Genomic DNA, 25,097 nt, shown 5'->3' with positions numbered 1-25,097 from the left:
AAGCATATGAAAGTTAAGGTAATAGTTGTGAAAATAATAGGAAAAGAGAATAAAAAGTTAATGAGTTTTAAATTTGGTGACTGAAGGAGAGAGATACCAAAAATAAGTATAAAATTGTAAGATTGGCTGATTAGGAGTTTGGTCCAATAGCAAAAGTAGTTGGGGTAAAACTTAGGGTAAAAAATTACCCTAGTTATTTCATGTGTCTTATTCAGATAGTACAGTTTCTTAGGTGAAAGGTAACCTATTTGATGCACTTGATGAAAAAACTGAGGACACACTGGACTATGATTGGAAACTATTTCTTTATTTTTAAATTGTCACCATTTATTTGGTAATCCGAAGGTTTGCAGGCTGATGGATTGGTGTAGCAAGTGTAAAATAGGGCTGGCTGTTGTATTTATTTATTTTTTTTTGCCTTTCTACATATGTAGAGATTGTTGAAGTGTTACCACCTTATCACCACAAAGATTTTGCCAACATTGTATCAGTGATGTAGACTTATTTACACTTGATAGCTCTCTGTGGGATTTTCTTTCCTTTTTTATCCTTTCTTTCTAATGTTTGATATTGTCTAAGATGGTTTAAAAAAAAACCCAACTGATTATGACCCATGTTTTGATTTGGTGATTGATAATGCCTTGTGGCTTTCAGATCTTGCCTGTTGTTCTCAAGTACATATTGTCCTTAAATTATTTTCTATTTTGGTGTCAGTACATCATGGGGCAGAGTATTGTCAGTATAGGAGAATCCATGATGCTTGGGAGGGTCAAGTATACTACCTCCCATTATAGCCTGATGGGTGGCCTGAGTCACCTTCAGGTTTATTGACTCTGAGCTAATTCTGCAGTCATCCATAAGCCATATTCTATCATATTGGTATATAATGCAAGAACATAAGAGTATGGCTGGGGATTTGGAATGATCATAACGTATAGGAAAAAAGCAGGGGCAAGTGGCGTAGGGGGAGGGTTAGAGGTTGACAGATAGCCAGTTTAGTGACAAGGCTAAATATTAGTTCACTAAGATTTTAAGACCATTTATTTTTATCATGATTTTACCATATGTTGTTAATTTCCATGTACTTAATTTCAGTTAATTCTTTGGATCCAAAATTACACACATGGCTCAATTTTATTTCTTCTGTTTAATTTAGCATTGATATGAGTAAAGTAAAAGGCCAAAAGTTGGGATGAAATGGGGGAAACCTAAAGTTTTTAGGTTTTCAAGGTTTTTTTTTTTCCTCTTTAGAAGTGTCACTTATATATTTTTAGATACCAAATGACTTGTGGAAGTTCCCCCCCTGCCCCCATCCTTAAAATGCTTTATTAACTTAACAATATAAGATAAACATCTTTCTATGCAAATGGTAAAGCTCCCCTGCTGGGGATTTTGTACACTGGATAGAAAGATAATCAGATTAAAAGATACAGCAGAAGACTCACCTGATACAGAGTAAATCAGCAAATGTACTCCAGAAAAATGCAAAAGGAAAACAGTAATGGTCATGGTATTAATCTCAGAGAGGACTTTAGGATTCAATAATTAGGCAGATGTCATGATAGTGAGTTGAAGACCCATAATTCCTCAGCAGTATTTCCCCAAACTTTCTCTTGATTGCTGTCATCTCCTTTGTGAACATTTATTTCCATCTTACCTTCATCTCCTCCCATTGCATCTTTGTCATTCAACTGTCCACTGGGTAAGGCCCGTGAGGAATTCGGGGCAAATTGTTGGGCTGTTACTTCCTGCAGCCTGCTGGCCTTCCCCCACCCTAGGCTTTGTCTCTTTTATATATTCTCTCTCCTTCCTTCCCCCCACCCCCACCCCCACCCCAACAACTTGTTTCTATTTAAAAAATTACTCTTGAGCCTGTCCTGGCAGTCTTCTTCTCTGTTTCTTACAGATGTATATAGCGTCATCACTGCAGCTGACTGACATATTCATATCCCTCATCTTCAGGCCATAAGCCCACACACCCTCTAAGGGCAGTGAGGAACCGGAACAGTCAGTGACTATGCACCTAAGGGCAGCTTCTCTTTGCTGGAAGGTTTTGTTGCCCATTCACTGGGCATAATTTCAGATTCTCGTTTTCCCTGAAACCAACTATGAAGTGCATTTCAGAGTTTACAGGTGGGAGGATCTATTTATTTTACAGAGAGAAAGAGAGAATATCCCAAGGAGGCTCTGTGCTGTCTGCACAGAGCCCAACATGGGGCTTGACGTCACGAACTGTGAGATCATGACCTGAAGCTGAAATCAAGAGTTGGACGCTTAACCGACTGAGCCACCTGGCGCCCCTTACCTTTATGTTTAAATTAATGTTGTAATATGGCTATTTTTCTGTGTCTCTATCTCTCTCTCACACACACAGAATTTTAAAGAATTTTAATGTTGCCTGGCTGGCTCAGTTCATAGAGTTTGCAACTCTTGATATTGGAGTTGTAGGTTCAAGCCCCAAATTGGGTGTAGAGATTACTTAAAAATAAAATCTTTAAAAAACATTCCTTTATATGATTTACAGTGGTGTTTTAGGCAAGAGCAAAATTCTGTATATGGCCTCACATAATTTGTCATTTAAACTGAGATATTCATGGGGTGCCTTGGGTGGCTCAGTTGGTTAAGCGTCCGACTTCAACTCAGGTCATGATCTCACCGTTTGTGAGTTTGGGCCCCGTGTCAGGCTCTGAGCTGACAGCTTGGAGCCTGGAGCCTGCTTTGGATTCTATGTCTCCCTTTATCTCTGCCCCTTCCCTGTTCATGCTCTGTCTCTCTCTGTCTCTCAAAACTGAATAAAAGTTAAAAAAAATTTTTTTAAACTGAGACCTTCATTTTGACAGTATGGATTATGATGCCAGGTCAACAAAAGTAAGCCAGAATGAAGAGTCACTCTTCCTGTAAGGCCCTGTGTGGTTTGGCTGCCATTGACTTCTGTGCCTCATCTTGCAAAGTACTCTTCTTTGCTCCATGTGGCCCAGGGTCACAGGCCGGCTGGAGTTCCTTTTTCAGGTGTACTGTGCTTCTGAGTGCTTACTCTTACAAGAAAGCCTCTATACCTGCTTTTCCCTTCCCCTGGGAAGAGCTTCTCCTCTCTCTGTCTTTTTCACCTAAAGACTCCTCCTACTCATCTTTTAGATCTCACTCAGCTGTAACTTCCTCAGGTAAGCCCCTCAGACTTTCCTGACTAGATCCATTCTCTTTCTCATTCCTGAGAGCACCATACTTTTATACCTTTAGTTGGTTCTTGGATTAACCTCTGTCTTCCACTAGAGTAAAGTTACATGTAGGTAGAGACCATGCCAGGTTTTCTCATCATTTATTTCTCCATCACTCAGGAGGTGCCTAGTGAAAGCTAAATAAATGTCTGTTAGATTAATTTAAAAGAGGAAGAGATCAAGTTTACCGTATAACCCAAAATATCTAGGTGAAATCAATTTGATATGTTCCATTTAATTTTTTAATAGTGCATTTATATTTATAATTGAAAGTTCAAAATTAAAAATTTTTCGCTTTTACATGTTATAAATAAAAAGTTACAACACTCACTAAATTTGTTGAAAAAAATTTTTTTGGCCAAGCCTGCTTTTTCCTTATATAATATGCCTTTCTGTTATTTAGGTTCAATCTGTGGAATCAGATGTGGTTTACAAGTATCTGTATTAGTTCACTGTTCTGTTTTCCTAAGGGAACCTTAATTTAGAAAAAACTTGTTGCTTTTCTTTTTATTTAAGTTTACTTATTTTGAGAGAGAGTGAACATGAGGTGGGGGATGCAGAGAGAGGGAGAGGGAGAGGGAGAGAGAGAGAGAGAGAGAGAGAATCCCAAGCAAGCTCCACACTGAGCCCCATGCGGTGCTTGATCTCATGACTACGAGATGATGACCTGAGCAAAATCAAGAGTCAGACCCTTAACCTACTGAGCCACCTAGGTTCCCCCAAAACTTGTTGCTTTTAGATTATGCACATTTGAAAATCAGGTATACATCTGAGTTATGAATAATATGGGTAAAATATTTCCCAAGGGTTGAATGCATTTTTAAACAAAACGTTAACTTTCTGTTAATTTTAATCACAAATTAAATCAAGGCTTATACACATTTATTGAATTAACCATTTAAATTGATTTGATTTGAAGTCAGTCTATTCTGATGAAAACACCAGGAGGGAAAGTTAGCAAATAGTATATACTTGCCCCTTGAGATATCGAAAGGTACTTGGCATAAATTTAACAAAGAGGAAGGGGAAATCTTGTGATTAGTCCTAATACTCTTGGTCACTTGTCTTAGGGAAAAAATTGCTATCTGCCAGTAACAAATTTTTCGGAGGCTTACTAATAGCTCAATGACATCATCAGTACTGATTTCATTTAATCATAATTTAAATATTAATTTATTCTGTGTAAAATAGAATGGAGCATCTTACAGATGCTGTACTCATTTTAGTCATTAATGACCTACTTTTTCTGATCCAAAAAGGTAAGTGAGGGAAGGAATTATCTTTACCTTTGAGGGATTTTCCCTTTAAAAGAGATCAGTTTACTGTCATTGCTATTTATTTTCACATGACGCTTTTCTAGAATCTTTATAAAACTCCACAGTACTGAAGTAGTCCATAGAAAAGGCAGTAAACATCTTCTCCCATTGGACAGATGACTTGGCAGGTTAGATCTCTCCCATCGTAATTAGAAATTGTAAAGTTTTATAAACAGACTCTTTAGGCAAAAGATGGGCTATATGGATCGGGAATGCATATATGAAGCTTTTAGTTTAAAAATGCTATTACAGGGGCATCTGGGTGGCTCAGTTAAATGTCTGACTTCGGCTCAGGTCATGATCTCATGGCTTGTGGGTTTGAGGCCCACATCAGGCTCTGTGCTGGAGCCTGGAGCTTGGAGCCTGGAGCCTGTTTCGGATTCTGTGTCTCCCTATCTCTCTGCCCCTTCCCTGCTGACTTTCTGTCTCTCTCTCACTCTCAAAGATAAACATTAAATAAATAAATAAATAATAAAAGTAAACAAAAATGCTGTTACAGCATTTCTTATAATACTTCTCTTAAAAGTCCCCTTTTAATTGTTCTAGAATCTATTTCAGGAAAAACAACAAATTATCCTTTGTTAATGTTTTCTTTAGTGGTGTGGCTTTCTCTGCAGATTACACGATGCTTACTTCTTAATACAAATGTATGTGCGTGTTGTTGTTATTGTTCATGAATGCACAGTGCTCAACAGAGGCCTAGCGTTGGTGCTTTCAGGCTGAGAACGAAGGGAGTGATTTGTAAAGAACCAAAGTAGGTCAAAGAGGACCACAGTATAGCAAAGGGGAAGTCCCTGGGTTGACTCACATTGTCTTGCCTCTGGTGGAGTTCACTTTCATTGTTACAGTCTAGGCCTGTCTTCCCGTGAGTGGAAGACACAGTCAAATACAGAAAAGTCTCAGGAATATTATCATAAGTAACATTTTAGAACAATATGTTATTGTCAGTTATTAGGAGGGTTGATGGGGGCAGTGAAAGAGAGAGAAAAATTAGAACTGAAGTTAATCCTAAATTCTACAGATTAAAAGCAAAATTGTGCATAAATATGATAGCTTCTCTAAGTATAAGGAGTGCTGTGTGGGTCTCTGTGAGATGGGAATAGTATTGTAAATTTTGCCTGCCTGGTCTGCTTTTTTATATGTAGCTATTGTGGAAGTGGCTATGTTTTAGAATCAAGTTGCTGTTCCAGACTTATCAATCCATGTCATATTGGTTCTGAACATATGCAATGAATACGCTTTAAAAGTAAATCTCCTCATCATTGGAACAGCAACTCTCACGTTTCTGCAAAATATCATTTTGTGCCTGCCTGACTGTGACTAAGCTACCATTAGAATTTAGGAGTATGCTGCAGCTGCCTTCAAAGATCCTAGAATGTTTTTTATATCTCAAAGTTAAAATGCAGTTTTTCTAAAATTAAATTTTAAGAAATGGCTTCCTTGGGTTGGTTTAATGTTAAGATGTCATTATCTATAAATTTTATATATTTGAAGTTTACATAATTTTTTTGGAAAACCCTATCTTAATGTTTCCTCAAATATAATATGCCTGGTATCTTGGATCATGTTATCTCTTAGAGCAGAAGGTTTACTTTCTGACTAAATTTCCTTTCATAGATCCTTTCCTCTCCCCCCCCCCCCCACCTTTACTTTTTACTAAGGACAAGAGACCCATGAGAAAACTAAGCCTTTTAGAGCTCAGAGTTGCTAAAGTTACTTTCTATTCTTATATTTGCCAAGAATTGCTGACAACTTAAAAGCTATCATATGAGTGAATACCAGTTACCCAGATTGTTTGATGATTTTGGACAAACGTAGGTCAGGATTTCCTGTAATTTTTCTTCCTCTTCTGGGGCTGTGTTGCCTCTATCTCTGAGCAATTGTACACTTGGAATGAAAAAACAAAGCAAGGTCACTGGATCTAAATTACTTTTACTTCTATGCCAAATGAAACTTTCCTTCTGTTATGTGTTACAGTTCTGGCATCTTTTGGCATCTAGAGAGAGATTTGCAATTAAGGGGGGGGCGCGTGAAGATTGTAGGAGACATTTTTTTGGAACTGAAGCTTACTTTTTCTGCATTTCATTCAGGGTAGAGACAGCCAGTTTCTGTTTTTTGGCTGAAACATGTTCCAAGAATCCATATGATAAAGTATCATCAAGAGAAACCCATTTTCCTGTAGATCATATAATCCAGTTCATAATCCATTCCTGAATTCTTTTGTGTTTCATCATATAGCCAAATGCATTTTTTAAAAGGATACTCAAAGGGAAACCTCTTTTAAGAAGTAGGCTTTCTACTAAAAGAATTGTGATTGCTTGCTGAATGAAAGGGATCATCTTAGCCCTTGCCTTTCAATACCAGGAATGCCTGCAGGACAACCTGGGTATTTTTTCTGTAGCAGGAAATGAACAGCTGGGTTCTAGAAGATAGGAGAGATATGAACTTCTGAGCAGAGGCAGATCTTTGAATAAAAGAAATTTCAGTTTCTTTGGAAACTGAAATTGGATTTTGGGAATTGAATATGTCAGTTAGGAATGTGTTTGGCTGCAAATAACAGAAAACTTGATTATGTGGCTTAAAAAGATAGAAGTTTCCCATTACAAGAGAAATCCTACTGTAGGTAGTCCAGAACTGATGCTCAACTATGTCAATAATGACCTCCACCATCCTTACAATGTGGTTCTTATCCTGGAGATCACCAAATAGGTGTTATACCTTAAGGCATATATTGTTATCTATTATTGCATAACAATATGCAATAATTATCTTGTTATCTATTGCTGCATAACAAACTACCCCAAAACATATGAGCTTAAGACAACGAACATTTATTATCTTACATGCTTTCTGAGGGTTGAGAATTGAGAATAGTTTAGCAGGGAGGTTCTGGCTCAGGGTCTCTCATGATGCTGCATTCAAGATAACAACTGGGACTGTAGTCCAATGAAGGCTAGGGTGAGCTAGAGACCTGCTTCCAAGCTAAGTCACATGACTATTGGCAGGGGGCCTCAGTTCCTCACCACATGGATGTCTTCTTAGGGCTGCTTATGACCTGGCAGTGGGCTTTTCCCAGGGCAAATGGTCAGGGGTGGAGGGCTGTTAGTCTTTTATAACCTAGTCTTGGAGGTGAGACATCATCACTTTTTCCATATTCTATTGGTCACACACACTGATGCAGTTGGGAGAGGACTTCACAAAGGTTTGAATAACAGCAGGCAAGGATCACCAGAGCCATCTTGGAGGTTCCTTATACACATCACAAATATGTTCCTGTCATTAAGAAGGAAAGGAAAAAGTGCTAATACACTCCTGTTTGTGTCTCATTGGCCAGAGCTGTGTAGTATGGCCTCTCAATTGAGAGGGAAGCTGGGAAATCAAGTGTTTACCTTTTACAGCTTCTGTTGTAGAGACAGGCAGGGGAGAAGAGGGTGAAAAATGGAGTTTGGGCAGGCCTGAAAAGGTCCTTCCTTTGTCTGCCACTACCAGGGAATTTGATGACTATAACTACTTTTAGTTTCCCTGTATTGCCTGTTATTAGAGTTAACAATAACTTTCTAGAAGATTTCATCAATAAAAGTGTGAGTAAGAGGACCCTGAAAAAATGTTTTTAAAGTTTTAAATGTAGTGATTCCACTAGTTCAGGATAAGCTCTTACTGGTGGCTAGCTACCAGAAAAAACCTGAAGTTTACTTATTTATAAATCATAATATAGTTTATTATAAGGAAATTTTAGGTTATTTTCTCTGTATTCTTTTATATTTGCACAAAATATTCTGACCATAAAAATTCAGAAACTTGAAATTATGCTCAATGTCTATATTTTCAGACCTAAAAAGATATATTTTCCCTACAACCAACATTTACTGAGGGTATACTATATATCACATGCAGTAACTTACAAAATTTTTGGAAAATTTGAAATAATCTCTTCCAGGCACAATTTTACTTGGTGATCTTTTCCTTTCTGATGATTATGAAATTTTTGAGAACCAGATTGTTATTTGGACTAACCATATTTTCTCCCATGTATTTTTTTCAGTAGTTAATACATTTAAAACATTTTTATTTATTTTTATTTTTTAAATGTATTCACTTTTTATTGAAGTATAATTAAACACAGTGGCACACTAGCTTCAGGTATACAACCCATTGATTAAACAATTCCATACATTACTCAGTGCCCTGATAGATGTGCTCTTAATACCCTTTATTTCACCCATTCCCCACCACCACCACCCACTTCCTCTTTGGCGATCACCAGTTTGTTCTCTGTATTATTATTATGGGGTTTTTTGGTATCTTTTTTCTTTTGTTCATTTGTTAAATTCTACATACAATATTTGTCTTTGACTTCTTTCACTTAGCATTATACTCTCCAGTTCCATCCATGTTGTTGCAAATGGCAGCATTTCATTCTTTTTTGTGGTTGAGTAATATTTCATTATATATATACATATATATAAATATAGATACATACACACACCACATCTTCTTTATCCATTTATCTGTGAATAGATATGGGTTGCTTCCATTATTATCATTATAAATAATACTCCAATAAACAGAGGGTTGCATGTATTTTTTTCAAATTAGTGTTTTCATTTTCTTTGGGTAAATACCCAGTAGTGGAATTACTGGATCATATGGTAATTCTATTTTTAATTTTTTGAGGAAACGTCATACTGTTTTCCAGAGTGGCTATACCAATTGGTATCCCCACCAATAGTGCACAAAGGTTCCTTTCTCCACATCCTCACCAACACTTGTTATGTCTTGTCTTTTTGTTTTTAGCCATTATGACAGGGTGAAGTGATATCTCATTGTGGTTTTGATTTGCATTTCCCTAATAATGAGTGATGTTGAGCTTCTTTTCACATGTCTGTTGGCCTTTTCCATGTCTTCTTTGGAAAAATGTCTGTTCAGGTCTTCTGCCCATTTTTAATTGGATTATTTGTGGGTTCTGTTTTTGTTTGTTTGTTTGTTTTTATTTTGGTGTTGTATTGTGCAAGTTCTTTGTATGTTTTGGATACTAACCCCTTACGGGATATTATCATTTGCAAATATTCTCCCATTCAGTACATTGCCTTGTTTTATTGATGGTTTCCTTTGTTATGCAAAAGCTTTTTATTTTGGTGTAGTCCCAATAGTTTAATTTTGTTTTTGTTTCCCTTGCCTAAGGAGACATATCTAGAAAAATGTTTCTACATCTGAGATCAAAGAAATTACTGCCCACGTTTTCTTCTAAGAGTTGTATGGTTTCAGGGCTCGCATTTAGGTCTCTGATCCATTTTGAGTTTACTTTTGTTTATGGTGAAAGAAAGTGGTCCGGTTTCATTCTTTTGCTTGTTGCTGTCCTGTTTTCCCAGCGCTATTTGTTGAAGAAACTGTCTTTTCCCCATTGTATATATATTCTTGCCTTCTTTCCTATAGATTAACTGACAATCAATTGACCATGACCATTAACTGACCAATAAACCATTGGATTTATTTCCGGGCTCTCTGTTCTGTTCCATGGATCTATGTGTCTGTCTTTATGCCAGTACCACATTTTTTTTTATTTCTATAGCCTTGGAGTATACCTTAAAATCTGGGATTTGATACCTCCAGCTTTGTTGTTCTTTGTCAAGATTGCTCTGGCTGTTCAGGGTCTTTTGTGGTTCTACACGAACTTTGGTAGTATTTGTTCTAGTTCTGTGGAAAATGTTGGTATTTTGATGGGAATTGCATTAAATCTGTACATTGTTTTGGGTAATATCAACATTTTCACAATATTGGTTCTTCCAGTGCTAATACATAGTTAATACTTTTTTAAAAAGTAAGCTCTATGCCCAACGTGGGGCTTGAACTCACAACCCTGAGATCAACAGTTGCATGCTCTATAGACTGAGCCAGCCAGGTGGCCCCCATAGTCAATACATTTTAATTTAATTACATTTCTGAAAAATACTGTACAACTTGAAAACATGAGAGTAGAATCCAAGAAGGATTGGAGAGGAAGAGAGAGTTGGATGCAAAGAATAAATTAAAGGGAAATTAAGACCAGAATTATCCTACTCTCACTCTTTTCACCCAGAGACCAGGTTGGAAGGAGGTTTTTCTCTGCAGAAAATAAGCCTGAAGAGGAAATGCACCACTTAGCCATTGGCAGGTAGAAGTGAGGATCAGTACCTAAAGCATCAAAAACATATCCCATTGGGAAAGGGGGTTTGTTCCATAAATGTGCTGGAAAAGCTCTTCTACTTCTTGGGGAAAATAATGCAGTTTACACTTGTGCCACACTAACAAATATAACTGGTATATAATTTGACCTCTAATTAGGGAGGGTCCTTTACACGTAAAGATAAGAGAAGAAATTTTTAACAGAAAGGATGATTTTAATTGCTTAAAAATTAAATACATCAAAAAACTAAAATTAAAATATAAACCACAAATTGGAAACAAAAGTTTAATTATGTATGAAAAAAATATATTCTTAATGCATTAAAAGCTCTTAAAATCAGTAAGAAAAATCAAAAGACAAAAATAGATAAGTTATAAATAAAATTGCTACCAAACTTCATAATAGTAGAAGAACATTTTTAAGTGATAGTTCTTCATGGATAGGTCAGGATATACTTCACGTAAATTGATGTAAAATCACTATTCTTCCAAATCTTTTTATTCAGTACTTCTGCTTAGAACAAAAATAGTATTTACCACAGATCTCTAACAGAATGCTTTAATTGTATTTTTAAAGGATTATAAAAATCATATATAAAAAATATTTTAAAATTTGTATATGTTTGAAATTTAGACTATACTCTATTAAACTGAGAAAATTAATGAACTACCTCTCAATTTCTTTTTAGTCAAATTATTTTATATTCTTAATATTTATGACATTTAAATTCTATTCCATGAGCAAAATTGCCAGAGTTAGTCTTAGTTCTATATTTAGGTGAACTTATGGTTCATCATTGATATAAATAATTAACAGAAAGTTAAATTGAGAATAAGTTAGAATTGTGTTCATGGAGTTTTAGTCAGGACACACACCCCTCCCCACACATACCCCACCCCCCAAAAAACCTAAGAGAAAAGAAAAGAAAAGAAACATCTTGCTGGTAACATTAAAAATGGGAAAATTGACAAGGGAAAACTGGGACAAGAGATAATCCCAAAATAAAGATGAAAACTACTAAAACTGTACAAAGTAAGTTTACCAACAAAAGAAAAGCTGTGTTCTTGTCACATTTGAGAAAATTAGAATTGGTATAAATAATGGCCACAAAAGAAAACTCAATGTGGTAGAGTCTATAATTTGATATGAATGATAAAATTTGATATGGACAAAAACATGACAGATGAATCGAGTCTTCATTGTAAGATATATGGGCAAAGAATTTATTTCAGTGAAAGTAACTTAAGAAAACTGAAAATTGAAAGAAATTAGATATGATGTAACTATACTGTATAGATGATTGATCGTAGAATTCAGTTGCTTCAGAAAATACCTTCTAGGGGGGAGGGGCCAAGATGGTGGAGCAGCATGAAAGTTCTCTACTTCTTTCATCCCTGAACTGCAGCTAGATCAGCACCAAACCATTTTGCATACCTAGAAAATTGATCTGAGGATTAACCCAACAATCTGTGTAACTTGAGCCACAGAACTCAGCAGGTACATGCTACATAGAGGTGAACCAGTGGAGAGAAAAGCTGTGGAAGGTAGGGAGCTGTTTTTGCAGAGAGGGACAGAGAAAGGGGGAAGAGTGCAGGAAAAGCACTCCCCCCAAAAGTAGCTGGAGAAAAAGAGTGGAAACACCCACAAGAGACCAAACAAGAAAGGGAGAAAGGAGAAAGGGTTTCAATACCGTTAGGACTCTATAAACAGGGGAGAGCAGAGTCGGAAATTCCACAGCTAAATACCTGGCGGTGCCCTGGTGGGAAGGGCGAATCCCCAGGAGCAGGCAGTGAGATCTGAGGGGTTCATGGCCACATGGGGAAAAGTGGTTCCCCTGCGAGGAGGGCATTTGGTAGAGGCCTCACAGCCTACCTACAGGCAAAGGTTTCAGTGGGCCTGGAGAACAGCCATGTTTGCTGGTATTGGAACAAAGATGCCAGGGTGCAGTGAAATCTGGTACCAGCTGTGTGTTATGTTTTGCCATAATCTCTGAACATCTGCTGCCACATGATTGCACGAACTTTTTCTGGGACAAACGGGCACCCAGCCACAACCTCTGAACCCCCGCAGCAGTGAGACTTCACAAATGTTCCTGGGGCAAGCCAGCATCCAGGCATTGCCTGGCAAGACCTCCCCTAGAGAGTCAGAGCAGGTCTAAGCTGAGGGGCTCTCAGAAGCAAGGGGTTTGGAAGCACAGCTCCATATGAGATATAATTCAGGAGGGAGGTGCCGCCTGGCAGGCTGACAACTTGTACACTGACAGTGTAGAAGGGGGGAGTTGATCGAAGCTGGAGACAAAGAAGGTGTGCTTAATTGCTGGTTGGTGAGAGTGCAGAGTTCTGGGGCCGGAGACTGGGAAGCTGGGTGATAACATTTTCACCCCTCCCCAGCACGCGCATAAACATGCCTGTGTGCCACAATGATCCATCCCAGTAAGCTAAGCAATGCCACCTAGTGGAGAATGGAGCCATTACACCAAGCCCTATCCAATTGCACCAACCACGCTCAGGCCCTAGAGGTCCACCAAAAGTCTCTCCCCCTACTTAGTATATAGACTATAAAATGTTTCATAATTGTTAGACTTCTAGGGAAATTGGATGTAATTTCATTTGGATTTCACTGTTTACTCTTCCACCTATTTTTTTTCTTTTTTTCTTATTCTTGGATACAGAAAGAAAAAAATTATTTTTCTTTTGTTTTTTTAAATTTTACTGTATTTTTTACTTTTTTGTAAATTTTTAATTCTATTTTACTGTCTTCAGTTTATTCTATTGTGTACATTTTTAAAATTTTTTACACATTTTCTTACTTTTTTCCTTTTCGTTCCCATTTTCTCTATTCTATCAAGCTGCTTTCAAACACCAGACCAAAACACACCAAGGATCTAGCTTCCTTTATTTTATTTGTGTTGTTTTTAATTTTTTAATTTTAATTTTATTCTTTTTCTTCCCCCAAAATGACAAAATGAAGGAGTTCACCCCAAAGAAAGAACAGAAAGAAATGACAGCCAGGGACTTAACACAGATAAAAGGAAGATGTCTGAACTATAATTTAGAATCACAATAATAAGAATACTAGCTGGGGTTGAAAAAAAACATAGAATCCCTTTCTGCAGAGATAAAAGAAGTAACATCTAATTAGGGCAAAATTAAAAATGCTATAACAGATGCAGTCTTGAATGAATGCCACGGCAGCAAGGATGGATGAAGGAAAGAAGTGAATCAGCAGAAGATAATTTAGATTTTAAAATAGAAGACAAAATTTTGGAGAATAATGAAGCAGAAAAAGGGAAACTAAGACAAAACAGCATATAAGAATTAGAGAACTCAGTGACTCATTAAAAAGGAATAACATCCAAATCATAGTACTCCCAGAAGATGAAGAGAGAAAAAGGGGAGAAGGTTTATGTGAGCAAATCATAGCAGAAAACTTTCCTAACCTGGGGAAAGACACAGACATCAAAATCCAAGAAGCACAGAGAACTCCCATTAGATTCAACAAAAACCGACCATGAACATGGCATATCATAGTCAAATTTACAAAATACACAGCTAAGGAAAGAATTATGAAAGCAGCAAGGGAAAAAAGTCCTTAACATATAAGGAAAGACTGATCAGGTTCACAACAGACCTATCCACAGACACTTGGCAGACCAGAAAGGAGTGGCAGAATATATTCAACGTGATGAATCAGAAAAATATGCAGCCAAGAATTCTTTATCCAGCAAGGCTGTCATTCAAAATAGAAGGAGAGATAAAGAGTTTCCCAGATAGACAAAAATTAAAGGAGTTTGTGACCACTAAACCAGTCCTGCAAGAAAATTTAAGGGGGACTCTCTGAGGGGAGAAAAGATGAAACAAAACAAAAAGAGACCAAAAGCAACGAAGACTAGAAAGGACCAGAGAACACCACCAGAAACTGTAACTCCACAGACAATACAGTGGCAATAAATTCTTATATTTCAGTACTCGCTCTAAACGTCAGTGGACTAAACGCTCCAATCAAAAGATACAGGGCAACAGAATGGATAAGAAAACAAGATCCATCTATATGCTGTTTATAAGAGACCCACTTTAGATCTAAAGACACCTTCAGATTGAAAGTAAGGGGATGGAGAACCATCTGTCATCCTAATGGTCAACAAAAGAAAGCTGGATTAGCCATACTTCTATCAGACAATCTAGACTTTAAAATAAAGACTGTATCAAGAGATGAAGAAGGGCATTCTATCATAATTAAGGGATATATCCACCAAGAAGATCTAACAATTATTAACATTCTGCTCCCAACGTGGAAGCACCCAAATATATAAATCAATTAATCACAAACATAAACTCATTGCTAATAACACCATAATAGTAGGGGACTTCAACACCCCCACTTAGCAGCAACGGATAGATCATCTAAACAAAAAATCAACAAGGAAACAATGGCTTTGAATGACACAGTGGATTGGATGGACTTAACAGTTATATTCAGAACATTTCATCCTAAGGCAGTGGAGTACACATTCTTCTTGAGTGCACATGGAACATTCTCCAGAATAGATCACATACTGGGACACAAATCAACCCTCAACAAGTACAAAAAGATCAAGATCTGCATATTTTCAGACCACAACGTTGTGAAACTCAAAATCCACCACAGGAAAAAAATCTGGAAAGACAACAAATACTTGGAGATTAAAGAACATCCTACTAAAGAATAAATGGGTTTAGCAAGAAGTTAAAGAGGAAATTAAAAATACATAGAAGCCGATGAAAATGATAACACGACAGCCCAAAACCTCTGGAATTCAGCAAAGGTGGTAATAAGAGGGAAGTATATAGGAATCCAGGAATCCAGAATGATAAAAGGGCTCAAATACACAACCTAATCTTACACCATGAAGAGCTGGAAAAAAGAACAGCAAATAAAACCCAAAGCCAGAAGACGATGGGAAATAATAAAGATTGGAGCAGAAATCAATGTTATCAAAATTTAAAAAATAAAAATAAAAAATAAAAGAAATAGTAGAACAGATCAGTGAAACCAGGAGCTGGTTCTTTGAAAGAATTAACAAAATTCATACACCCCTTAGCCAGTTTGATCAAAAAGCAATAGGAAAGGACCCAAATAAATAAAATCAAAAATGAAAGAGAGGAGATCACAACCAATGCTGCAGAAATACAAACAATAATAAGAGAATATTATGAGCAATTATATGCCAATAAATTGAGCAATCTGGAAGAAATGGACAATTTCCTGGAAACATAAACTATCAAAACTGAAATAGGAAGAAATAGAAAATTTGAACAGACCCATAACCAGTAAAGAAATTGAATTAGTAATCAAAAATCTCCCAAAAAACAAGAGTCCAGAGCTTGATGGCTTTTGGGGGGAATTCTACCAAACATTTGAAGAAGAGTTAACACCCATTCTTTTGATGCTTTTCCAAAAAATAGAAATGGAAAGAAAACTTCCAAACTCTTCCTATGAAGCCAGCATTACCTTGATTCCAAAACCAGACAGAGACCCCACTAAAAAGAACTACAGACCAATTTCCCTGATGAACATGGATGCAAAAGTCCTCAACAAGATACTAGCCAACCGGATCCAACAATACATTAAAAGAATTATTCACCATGATAAAGTGTGATTTATACCTGGCATGCAGGGCTGTTTCAATATCCACAAATCAATATGATACATCATGTTAAAAGAAAGGACAAGAACCACATGATCCTCTCAATAGATGCAGAGAAAGCATTTGACAAAATGCTTGATAAAAACCCTCAAGAAAGTAGGGATAGAAGGATCATACCTCAAGATCATAAAAGCCATATATGAAAGACCCACCGCTAATATCATCCTCCATGGGGAAAAACTGAGAGCTTTTCCCCCCTAAGGTCAGGGGATGTCCACTCTCACCACTGTTATTCAACATAGTGTTGGAAGTCCTAGCTTCAGCCATCAGACAACACAAAGATACAAAAGCCATCCAAATCGGCAAGGAGGAAGTCAGACTTTCACTCTTTGCAGACAACGTGATACTCTATCTGAAAAACCCAAAAGATTCCACCAAAAAAACTGCTAGAACTGATCCATGAATTCAGCAAAGTCACAGGATATAAAATCAACGCACAGAAATTGGTTGCCTTTCTATACAACAATAATGAAGCAGCAGAAAGAGAAATCAAGGAATTGATCCCATTTACAACTGCATGAAAATTCATGAAATACCTAGGAATAAACCTAACCAAAGAGGTGAAAAATCTATACACTGAAAACTATAGAAAGCTTATGAAAGAAATTGAAGAAGACACAAAGAAAAATGAAAAATATTCCATGCTCATGGATCAGAAGAACAAATATTGTTAAAATGTCAATACTACCCAAAGTAATCTACACATTCAATGCAATCCCTATCAAAATAACACCAGCATCCTTCACAGAGCTAGAACAAACCATCCTAAAATCTGTATGGAACCAGAAAAGACCCCGAATAGCCAAAGCAATCCTGAAAAAGAAAACCAAGGCTGGAGGCATCACAATTCTGGACTTCAAGATATATTACAAAGCTATAATCATCAAGACTGTATGGTACTGGCACACAAACAGACACTGAGATCAATGGAACAGAATAGAGCACCCAAAGATGGACCCACAAACATATGGCCAATGAATCTCTGACAAAGCAGGAAAGAATATCCAATGGAATAAAGACAGTCTCTTCAGCAAATGGTGTTGAGAAAACTGGACAGCGACATGCAGAAGAATGAACCTGGACCATTTTCTTACCTTATACACAAAAAATAAACTCAAAATGGATGAAAGACCTCCAGTGTAAGACAGGAAGCCATCAAAATCCTCAAGGAGAAAGCAGGCAAAAAAGATCATTGACCTCGGCCACAGCAACTTCTTACTGAACATGTCTCCGGAGGCAAGGGAAACAAAAGCAAAAATCTATCAAGATAAAAAGTTTCCGCGAGGCAAAGGTAACAATCAACACAACTAAAAGGCAAAGATGGAGAAGATATTTGCAAATGACATATCAGATAAAGGGTTAGTATCCAAAATTTATAAAGAACTTATCGAACTCAACACCCAGAAAACAATCCAGTGAATAAATGGGCAAAAGACATGAATAGACACTTCTCCAAAGAAGACATCCAGATGACTAACAGACCATGAAAAAATGTTCAACATCGTTCATCATCAGGGAAATACAAATCAAAACCACAATGAGATACCACCTCACACCTGACGGAATGGCTAAAATTAACAACTCAGACAATGACAGATGTTGGTGAGGATGCAGAGAAAGGAGAACCCTTTTGCACTGCTGGTGGGAATGCAAACTGGTGCAGCCACTCTGGAAAACAATATGGAGGTTCCTCAAAAATTAGAAATAGAACTACCCTACGGCCCAGCAATTACCCTACCTAGGTATTTATCCGAAGGATACAGGTGTGCTGTTTTGAAGGGGCACATGCACCCCCATGTTTATAGCAGTGCTATCAACAAGAGCCAAAGTATGGAAATGTCCATCGATGGATGAATGGATAAAGAAGATGTGGTATATAAATACAATGGAATATTACTCAGTGAATGAAAAGAATGAAATCTTGCTATTTACAACAACAGGGATGGAACTAGAGTGTATTAGGGTAAGCGAAATTAGAGAAAGACAGCTATATGACTTACTCATATGTGGAATTTAAGATACAAAACAGATGAACATAAGAGAAGGGAAACAAAAGTAATATAAAAACAGGCAAGGGGGCAAAACATAAGAGACTCTTAAATATAGAGAACAAAGAGGGTTTCTGGAAGGGTTATGGGGGGTGTGTGGGCTAAATGGGCAATGGGCATTAAGGAGGATACTTGTTGGGATGAGCACTGGGTGTTATATGTAGGAAATGAATCAGTGGCTTCTACTCCTGTAATCATTATTGCACTTATGCTAACTAACTTGAATATAAATTAAAAATAAATAAATAAATAAATAGAAAAGGTTTAAAAATAAGTAAATATTATCAAATGAAGGTGCCATGTATATTCAGAATGAATGAATGAATGAATGAATAAATAAATAAATAAATAAATATAGCTTTATCATTTATAAAAAATACCTTCTAGATGAAATGCATTTTTATTGCCATAATTCATAATAACTCAGAAAAATGGAAGTGAAAACATACTGAACCTATGGGATTGGAATGAATGCATAAATGCATATCACAACATCTGCATGTTAACAGAGATCACAAAAGATTTATTACTCAGCGGTCAAATCCATTGGAAGTAACAGTTTCTACACAACATACAATCTTGTTGTATTAGAATTGTTGGCCTATAGGGAGGATATTTTAAGACCATATCTTGGAGACTTCCCTTCTGCCCTCACCTCTCAAAGCCTGATGAATAGCCTAGTTTTTTTCAGCTTATTCTCTATGGTATGTTTACTGTTTTCATTTTCATAACTCTGTGATATCATCATTCATGGACTACTATGTGTGAAATTGCTGTCAACTTTCTCTGCTTCTAGCTTATCCCTGGGGCCTCCATATGCCTCTGCATTAAATATCAACTGATTAAATATCAGCTACATCTGTTGCAACCTAGCCCAAAGTCATTTTCTAGTACTCTCTCTTTATAGAATCCTCTTTTTAATTTATCTTCATTTGATTTCTTTTATTTTTTATTTTTTTGAGTGTATTTTAAAAGGTATTTAAAAGCCACCACTTTTGTTTCTGAAGTATTCAGACTTACTGATACAGATACAATAGATCCCAGGAAATATTTTCAAATGAGCAAATATTCATCTTTCTGTCCCTTCATTAAATCCAACTTTGTGAATTTTCTTCCCCTCAAAATTTTGAATTTCATATAAAAGCAGTGAAAGCATCTTATGCCTTTTCATTACATTTAGGACTGAAGTCACCATCCTTGATGTGGCCCATGAGGGTTTTCATTGCCCAGGTGCTGTCTGTTCTTCGTCTCATCTCCATATTTCCCCTTATTCTGTGTTCCTGCTTAGTTCACTGGCTTTGAACTGTTTTTGTTCCCTCTTTGATTCACTGCAGTCCCTCCTATCTCAGAGCTTTACTCATGTCTCTCAGTTTGCAAGGAATGTTCTTCCCTTCTCCCCCACCTCCACCCCTCATGCTATATTAACTTAATCTACTAATCTTTACATCTCAGTATAAATGTCAATTATGCTGGAAAGTGGAATATATGACATATAATATGACTTTAAACCCTGCTGCCTTATTGTCTGGCTCAACCTCCCAGGCCATTATTTACAGGCAATATAATCCTAAATAACTTATTTGACTTCTCTCTGAGCCCCAATTTCTTTATCCGTAAAATGGGGGCAAATCACTCTGATTCATATGATACTGTGATTATTAAATGAGAAAATGAGATAAACTGTGTAAAGTATACAACATAGTACAGGGCCTGACTACCATTGGTGAGCTACTCAATAAATGTTAGATAAAATTACTTCCAGCCCACCACCTGCTCCCAATTCTCTGATACACACACACACACCACTACCAAAATGTCTAGGCCAACTTCTTTTATTATATAGAGACATCTGACCATATACCTCTTATTCCTGACATTTACAACTTATCACAATTGTGAGTTTAAATTAAATTGTTGATCAGTTAATGTCGGTCTCCCTTCCCTTCATTAGATTATAAACTCTATAACCCATAGTAAACTCATAATAAATATTTGTTGAGTGGTTAAACAAATGAATGAACTAGAAACATATCCTGTCTCCTCTCAAAACAGCATACATAATACTAATGTTTCCTATAGGATAGTCTTGCATTCAGCCTCTAGATCACAAATTCAGTACCAATGGCTAGAGAATAACCCAGTACAAGTACCTTATATAAAACTGATTTGTCCCTAAAAATTGTTTTCAAGTGTTTCAGAATGTTTGAGTAAACATTTAAAAAGTATTAAAGAAGATCCTTGCTTTCAATAACATCGGAAAAGACTTACACTAAAAATATAATGTACAAATGCAATGTAAAATGCCCATTTGTACAATGAAGCTTAGCTAGACTATTTTAAGCAATTTTTTTATTTCAACTATGTAAAAATAAGCATAAGAAAAAACTAGAAGTGTATCATATTAACAATGACTTTTTATCTCTGAGTGGTAGAATTGTGATCAATTAAAATTGATCTGTATCTATAAGGACATCCTATGTTTATAAAATATTTTCTCACAGCAAAACTTTTATATTAACAAAACTTATCTTTAAAACTTTAAGTATTTCTAAACTTTATAGGGGGATACTGTACTTTTTGTTCGTTGATTTATTCAACAAGTATATACTGAGCAGCTGCTAAGTCCCAAGCACTATCTTGGGCCAAAGGGATGAGGCAAAAATCAATAGCCAAAAATCCCTGTCTTAATGGAATTTCCATTTTGAGATATTACAGCTATCTGTGTGACTTTGGTTTGAAACTCCTCTTCCACATCTTTCCTCAAAACTATTGATATCACATTAAAAAGAAATGTCACAGAAAAAAAGAAAACCAGTAGCTATGATTTCCGGACTGTGCAATTTTACCGTTCTTCTAATGTTTTTCATACCTTAGATTCCTATCTTTGACAGAATAGTCCAGCACAAAGGTGATGAGGGGGACCCGATTTAAACATTCTGTAAAGGGTTACATTTTTTTTCTTTCAGAGCCAGTTCACATGGTGTTACTCAATACACAATGTTGCTGCTTATCCTACTCCCTTAATGTTAAAATAATCAGCTGACTTGTTACATTATCACTAAAGTTGGCACCATTATAGTCTGACTCATTTCAAGTGTTCAGTAAATAACTTTTAAATCTTTCTAATTCTCTTTGAAACTTTATGAAACCCTGATATTTTGTAAAACCAACTCTAAAGCTCCTCATCCAAAAGAATTGTTAAACAACTGTGAAACTAATCTCTAAAATGAGTTTTTCTGTGTCTTAACAGGTTTCCTGTTTGTTCCAGAAGTTAGTTTGTATATCAGTTATTTAGGACTGCCGCTTATATGTCTGTGTATAAGCAGTATTAATACTTGGTGATTAGCTTCAAGGATCAGCTCACACACAAAAACATTCAGCCCATTCTTATTTGCTGCTATGCTGATTGAACAATGTTTACCATAATAAACTACCGCTTCTAACAATATTCCTATGGTAATGTGTATTTTTTTTAATTTTTTTTTCAACGTTTATTTATTTTTGGGACAGAGAGAGACAGAGCATGAACGGGGGAGGGGCAGAGAGAGAGGGAGACACAGAATCAGAAACAGGCTCCAGGCTCTGAGCCATCGGCCCAGAGCCTGACGCGGGGCTCGAACTCCCGGACCGCGAGATCGTGACCTGGCTGAAGTCGGATGCTTAACCGACTGCGCCACCCAGGCGCCCCGGTAATGTGTATTTTAAGCACCACATATCCCCTATCTAAGCAGTAGAAGCTTGATGTTTTTTCCTTCTTGTCTCCTCATTCTCAACTGGGATCCAGAGACTGGAAAGGGAGGCTAGTAGTGAGTAATTATTTGTTGGCACTAGTACTTTATTAATTCTGCATGCTTACTAAGAGAAGATAGGTCTCTTGGAAAGTTGCCCTTCCTGTGGTCAAACTGGAAAACAGAACATTTGCCATTAGGCTTAGAGAAGTTGGTTAAGGATTGTGTAAGTCTGGTGTTATGATCTGGAAAATGGGAGGTAACTTCTGCTTGTCCGTTTGTTTAGATAGGTTTTGTGAAAGTTGGAGATTGATTGGGTGTTTATTTCTTTTAGGAAGCTAATTTCACCAAATTTTTAGACCATTCCAAATAACTTTATTCCTCTTGCAATAATTTGTATATATTTTGTCTGCTTTTAATGTATGTTTCTTTCCTTAGCCAAATAGTAACTCTGTAACTCACTGTAAGTTGAAATGGTTTTTTTTCAATGATAAAAAAAAATCCATGTCTTTTCTAAGCTTGGAATGTGTTTACTACTACCTAGTAGGTGCTGTTGCAGATAGACACCACCTTTAAAGTTTTATGTAAGGGGTGCCTGGGTGGCTCAGTCGGTTGGGCATCCGACTTCGACTTAGGTCATGATCTCAATGTTCATGAGTTCGAGCCCTGCGTTGGGCTCTGTGCTGACAGCTCAGAGCCTGGAGCCTGCTTCAGATTCTGTGCCTCCCTTTCTCTTTGCTCTTCCCCTGCTTGCACTCTGTCTCTCTCTGTCTCAAAAATAAATAAACATTAAAAAATGTTTTCAAAAAGTTTTACATAAGTTAACTTCCTTTCAGTTCTATGTTATTAAAGTATATACATTAATATAATATGTAATTTACTTCAGTATGATAGATGTGATATATCAGTAGATACTGTTATGAAATATATTAATATAAATAATAAATATCTTCGCTCTTCTTTTTTGGATACCACTTTTCCCTCTTCTGATGTGCCAAGATATTTTCCAGGTCTTATAGAGATTGAATGAATGAATGAATGATAGACATATATACATACATTCTACAAATGTTTGTTGAAAGTAAGCTTTGTGCAAAAAAGTATGCTAAGCAAAAGGAATAGAAATTCTATATCCCACCCCTGTCCTCAAAAGATAAGGGCTGTTTAGTAGAGGAAATAGAGAAGTAAACAGTTAAAATGTTTTGAGTACTCGCCCTTTCACTTTTTACAGGCTCAATTTCATAAATTGGAATATGATTACAGCCTGAGGTCAATGGCTATATATTAGTGAAGTAAATATTTGACAAGCCATGACTTGAATCTGTTGCCTTGACTTTATTACATGTAAATTTTGAATTATGCAACCAGTGATTTGGGTTCTATTTTGTATTTGCAGAGTTTGTCATTCATAATAATTAATACCCCTCTTATAGAACACTCCTGTTTGTATCTCAACAAATGCAAATTTCCTTCATTTGCCCTACAACCTTTTTGGTACACTTAGAAGTAGATTTCCTTTTCATTGATGGTACTACTTTTTAGTTTTAAATTAAAATGTATCTTACCTTGTGAAGCTTTTAACTTTTAAGTTTCTCCCAGATGAAGTGCTGTTGTCTAACATGTTTGGAATCCTGCTACTGCCACTCTTATGCCAGCTGTGCTGTCCTTTCCAGTATGATTTTCTCTTGCACCTTGTAGTGAAATCTGTATATCCTCTTTTCACCTAGAATAAATACAACATACCTTCCTGGAATTTAGAATGGGATGGGCTTTGGAGGGAGAAAAGAAGGGCAGGTCTGGTGATGAGATAGGTAATCCAACTGGTAAGTAATTAAAAACATTATTTTGTGTTAAAAAATAAGCATGCCTATATTAAAGACTGAGATACAAAATTTGATATAAATAATTGTCCTACTTGTGGCCAGTTACTCTTGAGTCAGTCACCACTTTATCGCCCGTGGAAGGAGCTCTCTCCCCTCAGAGATTAAGATGCTTCTGTGGAAAATTTTGACAGGCCCTTCCTACTGGATCTTACAAATATGTTTGTGTTAAAGGGAGAGACTAGAGAAGGTGGCCGCCTTTCAGAGCATAACCTTATTTCCTTGGTAGTTGCTATATTTTAACAGCAGCCCTTGGGAAGTAGTCTTAACTGCTTTGGTGACTAAACCCAGTGAAGCAATACTGACGGTATAGATCTCAAGGTAAATAGGCAAGGTCATTGGAGGAATGTTTCAGGAAGGTGGATCCTCAAATCATTCATCTGTGATAAACTGCCTACAACACCTATTAGGAGAGCCATTTGGGGGTGGTTAATGTTTATTTAAGTCTTTATGATCTTAAAAGACAAAAGCTTACAGGGGGTTATTTATGAAGGACACTTTTCTTACCACTGCTTCACTGAATGTTAATAGGAGCAAAAATGTCACTTTAGATTTTTTAAATCTTGTGAATGTAACATTTTCTACTTCCTGTGTTCCAGTGTGTGAATTATTGAATGTTTAGGAATTGGTCATTCTTTAAAAACAAATAATGGGATACATTTTTTTCAATCTATACAGATTCAAAAGCAAATTCTTATTTCTGTTGAGTTCTCTACATCATGCTTCACATTAACTTGTTTATTTAAGGAACATTTTTCTTATCTACCCTGTGCACTGGAGGAACAGATAAGACAAAAGCCTAACCCTTGAGGAGCTCACAGAGGGCAAGATAGACAGGTGAATAGACAGTTGTAATACATAGCAATAAGTCCTCTGAAGGAATGTTCTACTGTGGGCTTTGAATGGTTGGAATAAGGGAACACAGAAAGTGAATGCCAGGAAAGACTGTAGGAGGGTAAAAGCCTCAACTGGCTCCTAAAGCCTGAGTGAGGAGTAGCCAGTTAAAGAGGTAGAAGATAAGGGGCTCCAGTCAGAGATCAGCATGCACAAAAGCACAGGAT

General features: G+C 36.6%; 1 protein-coding gene and 1 long non-coding RNA gene across 3 annotated transcripts in view; one reads left to right on the top strand and one right to left on the bottom strand.

Moving 5' to 3' along the window:
• SESN1 (sestrin 1) overlaps positions 1-25,097 on the top strand; it is a 116,509-nt gene that overhangs the window by 27,256 nt on the left and 64,156 nt on the right. The gene's annotated exons all lie outside the window — the stretch shown is intronic.
• LOC123385668 overlaps positions 1-25,097 on the bottom strand; it is a 52,904-nt gene that overhangs the window by 10,931 nt on the left and 16,876 nt on the right. Inside the window, exon 2 of the long non-coding RNA XR_006598625.1 lies at positions 23,722-23,879. This is a non-coding gene — a long non-coding RNA (uncharacterized LOC123385668). The remainder of the gene's footprint in view (positions 1-23,721; positions 23,880-25,097) is intronic.

This window comes from Felis catus, chromosome B2 (genome assembly GCF_018350175.1).
Source record: "Felis catus isolate Fca126 chromosome B2, F.catus_Fca126_mat1.0, whole genome shotgun sequence".
NCBI lineage: Eukaryota > Metazoa > Chordata > Mammalia > Carnivora > Felidae > Felis > Felis catus.
Note: the sequence above shows the minus strand (reverse complement) of the source record. Positions and strands in the feature narration are given on the sequence as shown.